We start from the raw sequence: 16,306 nt of genomic DNA on the forward strand, positions 1-16,306 counted from the left end.
TCAGTCCTTTACCAATGAAGTATAAAGTTCCATTGGCAGACCCCCATCGGCACTTTTCAAGCGAGTTTTCCTCTATCCTGATTCTGTCCAACAGATGTCCTACCGACCGCTTCGAATCGCACTTTTCATGGTCAGCCAAAACCGTTCGCTCCCGCTCCGGCCTATCCTGGGATCATCTGGAAAGTAGGAGAAAGTCGAAGAGAACAACTTTTCCAAAAATAAAATATGGCCGCCAGTGATTTACGGCTCGCAATAAACCCACTTTTCCAGTCGACAGCAGCCATCGCCGATAGGTGCTCATACTCACGTGCGCTATTTTTTCCTGTCACTGAGCGGGCGGGAAATCCTTTCGCGACACTCTTTCTCCCTCTCTGATGCTTTGCTAGATAGCACAACTACCGTCATAGAGCCGCCGTTCTTAGAATGTCGACTGTACAAGGACGACGACGGGTGGTTTTTGTGTTCGTAAAATCGATTGCTCTGTGTAGGTATGCTGCACGAGGGTGAGGCATTTTTGTATGCAACTGCGAGAGCACTGGAAAATGAATAATGCATTTGCTCTTGACATGGACGGTCTGCTTTGAAAACTGCCCACAGGAAAGTATGTGTGGGATTATTTGGGTGGGTTATTTCCACGGGATGGATCCTAATGGTAGTGGGAAACAGGAGAGACAATGTGTACAACTCAGTCTGACAGTCTTACGACTAACCAAGTTTACTATTACTATCAGTGAGTGAGTTTCTCGATCGGCTGACTGAGTTGTTCCTTCTGCTGTTAATAAAGTGAATCTATCAATATAGCCACAGCCATCTTTGTTTATCACTGGTAAGTACAGATAATTAATACGATTCGTAAACATTCTATCTGTACATAGCGGCAAACATTTCACTGCTCACAGTTTAGCGTAGTCAATTTAACATTTCCATTCAAACACTTATTACCACTATTGGAGAAAAGCAGAGAGCGGCAAAAGTCTTGCACGCGTGTGTGCTGTTTTCCAGTGGGGGGCTGACTGTGAGTTACGGTGAGTGTAGCTAATCACACCTCAATCGGTCTACTCGTAAGAGAACTTTTCTCAGTTGTACGCTAGACGGAGCTGTTTCATAACCTTTTCCCGAGTCGAGCCGTGGTGAAGTGACTATCCTAATCATCCCTCTGACCTCAAAATCGCAAAAAAGGGAAAATGTTCTTGTCAGCCTGAGTGAGTGGTAAAAGTGGAGCCTTCTAGATAGTTTCCAACAACTGAACCAAGAAAATGTGACAATTTAAGGAAGAAAATGGAGCCCACTAGTGGTAATTGCAGTTCACAAGCGTCCACTACGCCAGAAAAGTGAAGTGAAAATGTGAATTTTAACCCCAAAGAGAAGAATGTTTGTGTACTAAATTATCGATTTTCCCTCGAACGTAACTCGTTGCTGTGAAGCACGATTCTGAAAACTTGGGAAAAATTGCAGTGTTGAAAGATGTGCATCGTTCTGGGAAAAATGATCCGTGATTTGTCTGAATAGAAAGTTATTTCATCCGACTGAAAAAATCTAGAGGTGAGAAAACGTTCCCCCGCACAGCCAACCGTTGCTGCGGACCACCCCTTTCATAATTAGATTACTTTTTCTCTCCTCTTAGAATGAAACGTTCTTCAATTTTGTTCAATGAAAACCGCTTCGCCGCCACTCGTGAGCAGTGGGAGGAACTCCCTCTCTGTTCCAAGGATATTCGTCGGCTTTTCGTGAGCCAGAAGAAAGCTCACCTCACACGTAGCTCATTTAGTAATACACATGCAAATTTTGTGGTAATGTTATCCTTTCCCTCCACCCACAGCATTCATCAACTAAATTGCATCTTCGCTTATCTGATATATCAGAACGTTTGCTCACCGCCTACCATCCCAATAACCTAAAACCTTGAAAATTTAGTCCTACTACTATTCAATCGTAATGGAGGCTATTACTGTACAAGCATTACCCCAACCAACTTTTCCTCACCACCAAAGCCAAGCGAATCATTAGTGGAGAAGCAGTAGGACATTTGTATGTTTTGCTTGTTTGGCCTCTGTGTTCGGTCACCGTCGTCGTTTCCCCCTTTTTCCATCCATAACGAAAAAGAAAAAGAGGACAAAAAAATGGTTCTCTACGAGCAAAAGGACAATAATCCACAGTCTCAGGCAGGCATGTACTAGCCATAGCCCGCGTGTGACAGCGTTATACAGCTCCGAGGATACACGACGACCGAAACTCATTTAAATTATTGGGGGAAATTATTCGCCTGTATTTCTGTGCCTGGCTTCCCCCGGACAACGGCGTAGGAATCCACTGATGCGGAAGCGAATTTGTGTGCGTAAGTGTGTGTGTGTGTTGTTGCGGAAGGTAGCTGGAAATAAAATGGATTACGGCGATTTCTCAATTCAATTTTTGCTAAGTGAATTTTTAAGTCAGAGTGTCGCCGCGGCCAGGCAGTTAATACCATCATCCGAATTTTTAGAAGAAAGTTCTTCGTCGATTCTTAGTAGAGTATTCCAATTTTTAGTCCTATCATACAATAACGTGGTGAGGTGGCTCTAGTTTTCTCAATAATAAACCCGCTTCATCAAAATCATCATTAAAAGATTGGAAACTTCAAAAGTTTCTCTTGTTGGATAGGAAAGATAGCAAGTTCCAAACAAGAATATTTCGTGATGTCTATTCAGCAGAGTTAAAAATATTCAAATTCATTGAATGAAAATTGATCATATTCAGCCACATTCATTTTCAATATTCAGTGACACAGTTGAAAACGTCAAACGAACAAACCGCCCATTCATCCATGCAGATTTTCATTCATCTCCGATTATTACACGAAGCGACCGTGCAACAACGAATCAAACGCATCAAAGTAGGCCCTGGCACAATGTAAGCGATGATGATTGTTGTTTCATATGCTTTACCGGTATTTGAAAACATTTTCCTTGATAATTATTGAAATGAATATATTGTACGATATTCAACTGAATGAATAACATGGATATTTGAATGAATATTTTTGCTATTCACCGCGAGTCGCATCAGGTTTATTTTCAGCCGTCAAAATAGAGCTTCGATTATTTGTAACTCTGCTATTCAGTGCATATACATGGGCAGGGCACACTGGAATAGGGCCATTAAAATATTTTAATGAATCGGCAGTGAAGTCTGCCTAAATAACACGTCAAGTGCCTTACCATAATATCATACCGAGGCTTTACGGACTTTTTCACGTAGAAACTATTAAAGCAAATTAAATTAGACAATGTTCAGGCAAAGCGTACTGCGAAGGTACTCTGGATACTCTGTTATTCGCATTTTTGTGACTGATTTAATTTAACACACTTTTCGCTTGTCATTCACGTCACAGCTTTAACAATTATCTTAATGTATCAGATGCTTACGCTGGTGACCTATAAGGTGCCGCTGGCACCAGCGTTGGCTTATTATTACTGGTGTTAATTTTGTTGTTGACTGTACTGGCTGTTGATTTTAGTGTGCTGGCTGCTGCTTTGTAGTTATCATTAATAATAGCAACCACTAATTTGACAACAAATATGCATAATTTTGTACCGTAGATGAGTGAACAACCGGTGTGATGCATTCTCGTCAGCATCTTTCACCCAAAGTTTCTCATGGTGTTCCGTCTCATTGCTCGTAGGAATCTTCCGTTCATGGGTCCATAGCGTGGCTTGTTCAATTTTAGTTTCGTGAGTTTTAAATTGCATAGGCATAGTTTCTCCAAGTATCATGTGCAGTGGTGCAAATTTTCATTTTCAAATGCCAACTTTCAGTTCGATTAAACCCAACCATGATTCAAATTCAAAGCCTCCCTCAATCATTCATTTTCAAGTTGGCGGGATTTTCATGACTGAATCGTACGTCTTCATTTCAAATCGATGCTTTTTCATTCACCAACCAAACCTGTCATCTGCTCTGTAGAGGTCCGTTTAGGTTAAATGTTGACAAGTTTTGCGTTTTCAAGCTTACATGAACAGTGAGAAGTATGTACGGAGTAGTTTTGCTTGAAAAACCCAGTCAATACCCCAGTAGAGAGATATTCACAGGGTCAATGAAATTGAAATTGAATGGAAAATGATTGAGTAGGTCGGCTGTTTGAATGAATTATGCAAACCATCAACTGCGAATTAAACATAGTAGGGCATGATTTGAGATTTGTTCTTCCTTCAAGTTCAAAAAAACCTGTTGAAATTTTGCAGCTCTGATCATGTGTAACAAATTCTGCTCCATTGTATTGCGACATGTATTTTGCAATTGGCTCACCGGGGCTAGGATATGTAGTCATACTTCCATACTTGTCATACTTGTCATTCCATACACGTAGGAGTTGTTATTTCAACGCTGTCACTTTCAACTACGTCTTTTAGGTAGTTTTGCAAAACGAATCTCTCTGCTTGGACCAATAAGTTGAATGATGTCACTACTGAATGGTGCAGGTGATGAAATCTAATATAGGTGACTTTCGCAAGCCAAAATTCCATGTTCTCTTTTAGAAAATATTCCACAAAGATTCGGTCGCATAATACAAAATTTAAAAAATAGATATTTTGTGTTTTGTAATTTTCATTGTCAAAACGTAAAGTTTTGCTCTATTAACTTTCAGCAATCTTGAAAAACCGTTGGGATTTGAAAAGATTGCCAAGACTAATAAACTATTATATTTGAGCGCACGAAGCTTTTAAGTTTTATTTAGGAATGCATGGATTTTTGACCAATGCATAATATATATTTAAGTAATGTAAATTGCCTTGAAATTGTCCATTGATCGAAAGAAAATTACTTAGCACTGATCATAGATATCCTCCAATTTACGTACAATTTATTTAATGCCATAAAGGTAACTAGAAACTATAAATATGGGTGAGCTCAATAATTTCAGCATTACTTGCTTCCGACACATTTTTCTTTGTCGAAGAGGCTTTCTTTTAGATTTATCTTTTAAATTACTGCAATTTATCCGATTCCTGCCAAACTTTTGTCAGCTCCAGTGTTATGGCTTACTGTCTAGTTCCTTCTGGCTGTAGGATTTGCTATGTTGCTTACACTTTCTTAGTCAATTCGACAATTCGTCAAACGAATATGTTAACACTAATCTACTCAGTAATTGGTTTGTTATTAGAGTAAAATCTTAATTTGCTTTGGTTTTATTTCACAATAATCAACATTAATTTAATAAAAATTGTGCGGATTATAAAGACGAAAGGTTCTTTCGAAAATGTCGTTTCTTTTTCCAACAGCGATGACAAGATCGGAGGGCAAATCCGAAATCACTCGTGTTGAGTGTATAGAAAAAATAGCAGAGGTTCTCTTGAGATGATTTAGATTGGTCGTTTTTCCCCTTTTTTCTCCGGGATTTTTAATCATCTCTCTCATTTTATACCATAACAAACAAAAAACAGAACGAGAGACTGACACTTACCGAGGACATGAAATTGAAATGTTTGTCCTAACTTATTTACTTATAAATTCAACCAGTCACAACATTTTAGTCGCTCTTCCCGATTGCCTATTGATGTTTGTTTGCTGTGTTGTAACGTCGCAAAGTGTGCAAAACTGGATTACCAGGAAATGTGTTTCTTATGTAAAAAGGTTTGAAAAATTGATTGCTAGTATTTGCAACTGCCGCACAATACGCTATCATACCCGTTTTGCCCCAATTGCCCTTTTCGTTTAAGTTTATGTTCAAGACTGAATATATAATTCGGAAAATAAGCTGAATACGGCTGACCAAAACTAGCATTTCTTATTTATAAAGGTCCAAAGAATCGGTTGAAGATAATTAGAATAATCTCACGAAACGCATACACCCATTATGCCCCAATGCTTCGCAAACAACTAAAGTTTGAAGTTAATCTTGGCTTTATATTTCAGTAAAATGTTATATACGGCTGATTAAAAGTAGTAACTCTTATGTATAAAAGTCCAGGTTATCGTTTGAATATAGTTAGACTGACCGCCCGAAACGTGTGTACGTTTTACCCAATCCCTCCCATAGCTCAAGTATAAAGTTAAATCTGGCTATACATTTCAGAAGGAGGCTGATTACGGCGGATCAAAATTACTAAATTATGAGGAATCGATTGAAGATAATTAGAATAACCACACGTGTGTACTACAATAGATCTAAATACTGTTCATAGTGGTTCGTCTCCAACAAAAAAAAAAGTGTGTACCCGTTTTGCCCCAATGCTTCCCATAACTCAAGGGGGAAGTTAAACCTGACTGTGCTTGTCTGAAAGAGGCTGACTGCGGCTGATGAAAAGCAGATGTTAAAAATTCCGGGGAATCAATTGAAGATAGTTAGAATGACCGCGTGAGACGTATAACGTATTGCCGTTTTACCCCAATTCTTCCCATAAGGTATGTGTGAAATTATACCTTACTTATCATTTCAGAAAGAGGATAAAAGCGGCTTACCAAAGTAGTTTTTCTTATGTAAAAAAGTTCAGGGAATCGATTGAACATACTTAAAATGACCACAGGAATCGTATTTACCCATTTTACCCCAATTCTTTCTCTCATACAAGAGTGAAATTATACTTACCCTACATTTCAGAACTAAATTTAGACCGGCTGAAAAAAAATATTTTTTATGTTAAATAGTCCAGAGAATCAATTAAAAGTAACTAGAATGCTCACACAAAACATGTGTACCTGTTTTACCCCAATTCTTCTCATAACTCACGTGAGAAGTTAAACCTGGCTGTGCTTCTAGGACAGAGACTGAATGCAGCTGATGAAAAGCAGTAATTTTTATCTACAAGAAATTCGCGCTCAGCCTGTTTCCGAACTTAACTTTAACTGAAACACGAGATATGAGAAAACGTGGGGTAAAACGGGTTCACACGTTTTGTACGGTCATTCCAAGTACCTGTAATCAATTTCTCAGAATTGCACAAATAGGAAATATTACTTTTGATATGCCGCACTCAGCCTTTTTCTTAAATGTGGAATGTGGAATAAGAATTAACTTCAAACTTGAGTTCTGGGAACTAGGGTAAAACTGGTACACATGTTTCGTGCGGTCGTTTTATTTATCTTCAACCGATTTCCCGGTCTTTTTACTTAAAAGTAACTATTTTGGAGGGGCTATATTTGACCTCTTCCCTAAGTATAAATTTTGGTTTAACCTCAATCTTGATTTTAAGAAGAATTTAGGGTAAAATGGGTTCACATATTTCATGCGGACATTCTATCTGCAATCGATTTCCAGGACTATTTTACGTAAGCAATACAACTATTGATAAACTGCACGCAGACTCTTTCCGAAATATATTGCCATGTTTAATTTCCCTCTTAAGTTTGGGAAAAATGGGGTAAAATGAGTTTACACGTTCCGTACAGTCTGTGATGTTGAGTAAAGTTAAAAACCCAAATTGGGGAAAACGGATTAAAAAGTTTGATGAAGACAATCCTACTATCTTCTACTTCTTGGACTTCGTTGCATGTGAAACACTAACCAACTATGGTAATAAAAATAAACACTAACAAAAAGTGGAATTAGGGCAAAACAAGCATGATGACGCACTTTGCGATCATTTTAAAAAAATGCTAGCGACATTTTTATATAAGGAGAGCATATTTCCGATAACCGCACTTGGCGTTCTATCATGCTAATAAATAAAGTCGCGTTTTTGATACTTTTTCCCACAGCGCGTCGTTTTAAAACTTATATGGACATTAATTGGAAATTCCAGAATGCGTCTAACATGGTGCGGCTGGTTGTAACATTAGGTTCGTGGTGCGAAATTAATCAAATGAAAGCAAACATCATCTATCAATTCTTTGATTGATTGACTAATATGTTACTAATATTTAGCAGCAAATAGCATCCGATTTAAAGAGAAAAACAAAATCACGACCGTTAGTTCTAGTTCTAGTGTGTACGTTTCAAAGTTAATAATACGAGTGTATTCGTGGGTAAACCCCAGTAAAAACAATGCTGTCCCAATTTATGCCCTGTCTACTTTTAGACGATTTTTTTTTCTTTTACACGCTATATATATATAAAAGTCAATGTTTATATGTATATGATTTATAGACTCCCAAACGGCTTAACCGATTGCCGTAAAAATTTGTACATAGTAGGCATTTGTTATGGAGCGTGTTTGTGTGTCTTTGGTTGGAGATTATCTACCCGCCAGATGACGCTTCGGGACAAATTGTGTTTTCCTCCTATTTCGTAGAAAATCGCAGCAAAGTGCGATGGGTATTAGCTAGTCTATAAAACTTCTTCAACTTTTATATAAGATTTTATATTATATTTCTTCAACTTTTGTTTATATAATTCGTTTATTTGACTCGGTTAAATGCTTTAGCCAAACGGAGCGATGGGTATTTTATGTACATATTAAAATAATAAAAGGAGTTTTAATTGTTGTTCGGCAGATGGACGTGGATATCTGTTTACGGAGCGGGGAAATGTCTTTTTTTCTATCTCTTCCTTGCTTATTGCCCTTACGAGTGTGAATTTCTTCAATTATGGTACTGGTTGTAGATTTTGAGGTGCCTGACGCAGCTTTTGCCGTTGTCAATATTACCGGAGCAGTTGCCACAAATTTGGCAACTGTTTGTGTTCAGCGGTTTCTGAGAAGAGTAGACCGTAATGTGCCTTTTTCACAGAATTGGCACGTATTAGTTTGTTCTTGGTATGTGCAAAGAATCTATGTAATGGTTCTATCGCATTATGTCTTGTACTGATATGCCAGGTAGACGGAAACGGAACAATCCACCGACATTCTCACCACAAAACACTATTTGAGATACCAGGAAGCATTTCATTTATCTCAAATATTACATGAATCTGTAAGTAATCGGTGTTTGATCTTGTAGCCGAACATTGAGTTTCTCATCGTCGCTATATATGAGAATCTTGATTATAGCATTGTCATACACTACCATGCGTTTTAAGTTATTGAAAATGAACGCTGAATGCCTGACAAGATAGAACTCGATTAAGGTGACTTCCATAAGTCTAACCTCCTTTTTCAGATTCAGAAAATGTTCCACATCACGAATGCTCGGTCTTATACGAGGCATCAATAGTCACCGTATTTGGACCCGGAACATCACTTCTTGCTTCTGCGACTAACTCATCTCGACAGATTACTACGGCAAGATCTATAGTAACAATTTCTTTAAAATAAGAGATAACTATTTTGGTCGATTGCTTCGCACTTCATCGTTCCTGGGGCTTAGCAGCTTAAATCTGCCGTTATATGCATTATTTACCTGGCGGATGGTGCTAGTAGTTGATTTTCATGTGCTGGATACTTTGTCTTCAACACGGTTGTTTCTATCATCATTCCCAAAAACTGTCTCTAAATCATATTTTTGCACAGATGAACATCCACAATTACTTTTAGGAGTATTAATCATCACAATCATATTTTTCAAAAATGTTCTGTGTTATCCTAAAAAACTCGAAGGCAGTAAACGTCTAAAGTTGACGGTTTTGAAATTATGTGACCTTGATCACAAACAAAATTGCAGTATCTATTTATTGCACAATTAGCAATATCTTTTGGCTATTTACATAAGTTTTAATACAAATAAAATCTTCAAATGCTCATAGAAACATATCCTGACGTACTAAAGTCAAAAAATTTGCGGTATCAGCACACTCAAGTTGGTATTTTTTGTCAAAGCCGATTTCGATTTGATTGTGGTGTCAGACGAATATTACACTCATACTATCAAAACCATGCCAATATGGCAGAAGGAGTCTATAGAGTTTTGTGATATTATGTTATTAGGATGTTGCTACGTCATTTATAAGTGTTTCCTTTCTATCAGAGAACTAAATTTAGGAAATTAATCCCTTGTCATAAATGTTACCAATTAAATCAAAGAGTCTTATTCAAAGCGCTAAGTTAGCGACTCTGTTTCAGACACGAGAACACTGCTAGTATATAGCAATGGGCACATTGCTTTCAGCATTGCCGATGCTATAATTTAGTCAAAACTGGACTCTAGTGCGATGAGAGAGCTCATTTATAATTAAGTATCGTGGACTTTTCCAATCTCTTGCGAGGAGCAGTTTTTCCCCTTTCTACTTTTCGATCGATTCACATCTGTGCTTTCACATTTTCATACCGTGGAATTTTTGGGATAAAAATATGCTATTGATTTTAGGCGATGATAAATGAGGTTTGGCATCGACCTTTCGGCGATGACGGTGCCATCATTGGAGGCGACGCAGAAATTGCGGTTTTACTTTTGAGTGCCCTTAACTTTCTTTTCTGTGGATGGGTACTTCACTTTGAAGTGGATTTTTTTTCGGATACTTTTTTACTGAATACTATTGAATGTTGTTGATATTTGTTACCAGTTTAGGGGAACGAGGAAGTAAGGCTGGTCAATCGTACTGAACCATAATTTATGTTAAAATAAACATACTTTCCGGTAATGGTTGGAAACCAGTACAATAAGTTATGTGAAGTATTTATGTAATCATATTTTATCTCCATTACAGTATGAAAGTAGCTTTCTATAACATGGCTACGAGAAATTGGTTCAATTTGATATTTCACTTGCAATATGTCCGCAAAAGCGCTCAAATTCTGAACAAAGATTGAATTTATCTTTGTTGTCTTCATATCAACAGAAATCCTCTGAAGCAGGCACGTAACCAGGACTAATGATTCGAGATAGTTACTTTTAAACGATATATTAAACGGTTGTGGGTGAATCAATTCCAAAAGAAAGCCGTTGTAAATAAGGGATATTTGAGAATTCAAACCGATTATGATTTCGGTCGAAAATGCAAGAAAGGTGTCATTGCAAAAACCAGTCTTATTAGCAGAAGGCAAAGGACTCTTCACATTTTCCTTTCGATCATGTTCATATGAGCCTGCATAGTCCTAGTTATCCGTTCAAAGCTTATAACTGATTCACTCTAGAATACCTATCCGCCTTTCTATTTCATTACTTTCGTTGTGTCTTAGTCTTAAGTTTGCCGAAAATAACCAACAGAATCGATACAGAAAAATCAGTCTCAGAACATTTTGCCTGCAGCTGCTCATTAAATCGTGTTGCATCGTTATAGATGACGAAACGAGCGACAAAGCCGCACATCCCTGGACAGGAAGATTTTAGCATTAAGTCCATGTTTGTCGTCTCAGAGTGGGCTTGAGAGAAAAGACTGTCGAAATTTTCCCAGAAATTTATGATCTGGCAGGCGCTTTGAAGATACGGTGAAACAGTTCAACTCTGCGTTAGCCTTATCTGCTATCCTGCCACAAATTCTGCTGTATCACGCGGTATCATGGTATTTTAAATGTAAAAATGACAAAATGGTATTAAAAAATTCTTCTACAGATCCCATTTCATCAAATTGATTCTTTTCATATCACTGGATGGACGCACGAATTGTAAATATTATAGACAGATTTCTCTAGTTCATAACTAGATCTCAATCCCTGAAACAATGACCAAAGGCACATCGGTAATTCTCATTGATTTATTCAATTGAATTCCTGGAGCATTATAATGTGAGTGTCCTAACAATATTCAATTTTGTGCAAACAAAGTAAATATAAATACTGTAGCTCTTACGGCTTTTAATAATCTTGCAAAAATGTTGGAATTTGAAAAGCAACAATTTTTTTATTCAAGCTTTCCAACAGATTTGGCAACACTTGATTTCCGAACTTCTGGATAATGCAAAATATATATTGAATGAATTTAATCTGCTAATGGAAACTGCCAACAATTTGAAATTGGTCGAATTTCTAATGCTTTTGATGAATTTATATGCGCAAAAATACTTGGAAATAGTGACATTTTAAAATTGTGATTCGTTGTTTGACCAGGTCTTTACAATTCAATAATGTGTGAACATATTTTTCCACTCTGTATTATCCTCTAATAGGAATTTTTTTAGGAAAACAGTAATTTACGTAAAACTTGCTAAAGTGAACCAATAACATCATTCAAGACACGAATGTATAAATATGATTGAGCACAATCATTTCAACACCGCTCGCTTTCGACACAAGGAAGAGAATACATCGTATCGTTGTAATTCTTTTTTATATTGCATTGTTCTGGAAATTTTGTGTTTTGTCAGAATAAAGGACCAAGGAATAATAAAATCGTTCACATACTGTTTGATTCAATTCAACATAAGCAACGCTCCCCGCTGTTGATTGCCCGGATCTGAAGTTGCTTTTTTACAAACCGAGCATTTCCAAACTAATTCAACATCTATAAGTCTACCATAAATTCTCAGCAGTCGGCTGCCCAGGTCAATAAATACAATATAACTCTTCAGAGAATTGCATAGATCGTATCACGTAACAAGGTGAATCCAGATTTCTGTAACCCATCCCACTATCAAAAACTCCTTCCCGTGGCAAACGTGGAGATGCAGTGGTATACACGGTCTCCATAATAAAAGTTTGTTACACTAGCATTCCTTTCCCTCCCCGAAGACTGTAATGACGTGGCCAGCGCCGTTATTGGCATTTCAAAGTATAGATCTCTCGAAACGTGCATATTGAGGATGGATAGTTACTCCCAGACCCCATTCGTTGATTCTCTGTGCAATTTCGCTTGTTCTGGTCAATCACGGAGTAGCAACTACGAATCGTACAGTCATCATGTTCATGCGCATTCTCAACCCTAGCTGCTATTCAAATATGAAATTAATACACGCTTTCGAAGCTATTAAGATCTGAAATTATCAATATACTTCCAAGTGCTCACGGGGCTGATCAAATGGGGGTCGAGAAAAATTTGAGTACATGAATTTCTGAACAAATACAAAAAAATGCTTTCTGAATAAAAATAAATTAGCTCTGGAACAGAAAAGAAATGTGCGACTTCCTGACGAAACCTTAAATATTGGTTTGATAATTATACTATACTTGGAGAAATAGCTTCAGTTAAAGTTGATGCACCTAACGCACCAAATCTGTACAAATTACGAGGACGTAAGGTTCCTTCGGAAATGTTGCTTTATTTGAACCGGAGTGAGAGAATCGGATCGCAATACCTTTTCCATTATTTTTGCTCTCTTTTTTCCTGACTTCTAATCACCTCTCTCCATAACGAACACAAAAAAGAACGGGAGATATTGCTTGCTTTCTAAGGCCATATTCTCATGAGTAACTTAAAGATGACTAACTTAACGGTGCAACTAGTCGCAACACTTTAGTCGCTATCCGGAATTAGCTATTGATATCTCTTTGTTGCTGCATCGCGTCGTGTTCCATGAACATCAATTGCCACTTATAATTGTGAATATAATCTAAGAGCAACAGTTGATAGATACTAAGCGAATGATTGACAATAAATGATTGGCCGAGATCCGAATCATGCGCGGAGTGACGTCAGAGAAACAGCATGAAGTAACAGCTGTTCTGTACACTACGAATCGGCTGCGAAGTCTGTCGAAACAGTGTGGGCCTTTAAAAAATACAACTGGGCTGTCATGTGACATAAAATCCATGACGAAATGCGTTAGTGCCTTGATAAAGCTAGTTAGGTATGTACAAGAGGTGAACATTTTTATTTTTGGTTTCAATTTATTTACACATTTTCCTTGTTTTGACGTGAGTCATGTAACTCTTCTACTAAAGCTCAGTAGCAAGAGCCCCCTCGAACTGGGTCTCAGGGTCGGCTTACTACTGGGTAATCGGAGGGGTTTCGCGAACAACTGTGCAGGGTACTATCACTAAACTAAATTGTGGGTTGTGAAATTGGCAATTGAATCCGAAATGTAAACTTCAAAAACCTTTTTTATTAAAATGAATTTAACTTTAACTAATTCGCTTTTTATTGAACTATGGCTTGTGTGTGTGGGTTGTGGGTTTTTACCGGTACATACCGCTGCTGTTGCTGCAAGCTGCTGGTGGTTCGGGGCCGTCCTGCGAGCACTCGCGCGACTTCTGCGGACGACGATGGGGTTCGGGAACTGGTTACAATGGTGGCTGCTGTTCTCGCTGGTGGGTTGGCGGGTTCTTGACGGAGTGGTGGAGTCTAATGGCGGCTGCTGGCGTCTTCCCTCATTGACGAGTATCGACAGGCCCAGGACGATACCGGAGTGACCGTGCCGAGAGGGGTAAGTTCTCCTTAACGGTTATAGCCCAAGGCCAGAGGACGATCGCTGGTCTTTTACGGGTTAGACGTAGCGAGCATCCAGGGCTCGCTAGGCCGAATCGTGTGCTGCCGGGTGGTTATGATTGCGTCACCCAAGGCACGGGAAATTTTATATGAAATCAAGAAAAAGGTCCTGTGAGGGTGTTCAGGAAGACAATTAGCTCTAGCCTAGCCGTAACTCCAACTTCCCAACCGCAGTATAATTTAATTTATAGGCTATTACCTGAATAAACGGTTGTAATCACACCTCACTGATCGTTTAACTTACACATAGTTATAGACATAGACTCACTTCACTTTTAAGGTGTTAAGCACACGAACGCCAGATTACGTATGACCTGTGGTGGGCTCATCAAGTAGTCCATAAGTCTTAGATGGCGAAGCATTTTGGCGGTTTTCCACGGCTTTCTGGGGCGAACTTTGGAAGTGTCGCGCTACCATTTTTCGCCTGCCGTATAACAGATTTCCTCCCCCTTTCATTATCTGTTATACGGTTTGGTGTTCGTTGGTTTTACCACCCACTTGTACCCACAGTGTTGTTTTTAGTGTGTTGACAATTTATGTGTTTATTCTAATCCTACTAATCCTAATTTTAACAAATAACAAATAATTTTCAGTATTTACATTTTATTACTACTAACCCTTATATTATTTAGAAACGTGACAGTACATTAAACATTTAGGCACATACTTAAAATAAACAGAGGACTTTGTAACAAACGATTACAGTCATGTGTTTTCCTTTGTTCAAGGGTTTACAGAAAGGGGACCAATGGAAAATAGACAGGGAAAGAATAACCGGAACGGTGAAAATTCACCTTTTATTGGATACACTGACAAAAGATATGTCCTCAAGCAGGAATCGAACTTGCGATCTTCCAGTCTCTAGCTGGGTCCATCGGTAGGAATTGGGTCTGTGGCGGTGATCACGACACTGTCACGACAAATGTTGGGAATCTGTGATGACATTATCACAGTTTCTTGATGGCCCAGTGATTAACGGATCCAACTAGAGACTGGGAGATCGCAGGTTCGATTCCTGCTTGAGGACATATTTTTGCTCAGTGTGTCCAATAAAAAATGAATTGTCAGCGTTCCGGTCATTCTTTCTCTGTCTATTTTCAATCTATTGACGATAATTTTCCGGAAATTTTCGATTAAAATAGTTTTTACTTTACAATTGAATCCCAGAACTGTTAAAGGTAGTTTCAGTTGATTGTATATCACCTTGTAATTCTTTACTAATTCTTCAGATGTATCTAATCATGCACGTCCTTAGCAGAAGCGCAAAAATCTCTAATTTTGAAAATGTCTGAAAATTTAACCCTTTCCGGTCTAAACCAATTTCGATGATAATGAAGTTCACTCACCCACGCTGTCTTCGCCGAACAACATCGGCATCTGTAAAACTTCGGGATATGAAAGAAAGGACTTTTCCCTTTCATTTGAAACCAAGGGCAAAATAATCGGTCGGGGGGTCTAGAACAACTTTTTATTTTAAAGTATTTTGATTGAAAACTTAAGTTTTTTAATGAACCTAATTCGCATTTCTGCTACTAATTGTTACTACAGACATTCAAAAAATACTAAAAGTGAAGATCTGACGAACAATTTCATTGTCTGCAACATCGTAGAAGGCTATAAATCGATGTAAAATTACCCGAGAAAGTTATTAAACTTTTATCAGTTTTTAGGTGTGCCTATAATCCAGAAATCGATTAACAAGGACTAACAAAATATGTTGGGTTTAGATGAACAGTATATTCAGATAAATTTCAATGTTTACAAAGTCCCATTCTCAGCAGAAAAAATATATTTTTAGATTCCTCCGGCTTTTGGGGCGAAAATGGCATTTTATGAACCAGGAGGTGTGGAAAGGTTGACCAAATTTATTCGATATTCTTACCTTTTCTAGATGTTGATTAATGTAGTAACGGATTTTACCAAGTATTCGTGCCTTTTCAGTTCTTCTTGATCCTATCCTGCATGCTAAAATACAATTGGCTTAAATTCAAAACATTATATTTGAATGAACTAAAGTAGCCAGTTCGAGTCATTGTAATAAAAGTCGGATGTTATTGCAACTTTAAATTGAGAATCCTGTTTGTCCTTATCAACATTAAAAGAAAGATGATTGAAAAAGAAAAAATCTCTTTGAGTTTTAATCCACGTTTGTTATCTTTTG

General features: G+C 37.9%; 1 protein-coding gene across 3 annotated transcripts in view; it reads left to right on the forward strand.

Annotated features, from left to right (window-relative positions):
* Window positions 1-692: 692 nt before the first annotated feature.
* LOC131689305 (uncharacterized) overlaps window positions 693-16,306 on the forward strand; it is a 237,287-nt gene continuing 221,673 nt past the window's right edge. Inside the window, exon 1 of one of the 3 annotated variants that reach the window (XM_058974298.1) lies at window positions 693-826. The gene's annotated coding sequence lies outside the window, so the exon portion shown is untranslated. Of the gene's footprint in view, window positions 827-1,068; window positions 1,543-16,306 lie in introns of those variants that run through there. The other 2 variants (XM_058974299.1, XM_058974296.1) reach the window with 2 other exon arrangements.

Source organism: Topomyia yanbarensis, chromosome 3 (assembly GCF_030247195.1).
Source record: "Topomyia yanbarensis strain Yona2022 chromosome 3, ASM3024719v1, whole genome shotgun sequence".
In the NCBI taxonomy this organism is placed as follows: domain Eukaryota; kingdom Metazoa; phylum Arthropoda; class Insecta; order Diptera; family Culicidae; genus Topomyia; species Topomyia yanbarensis.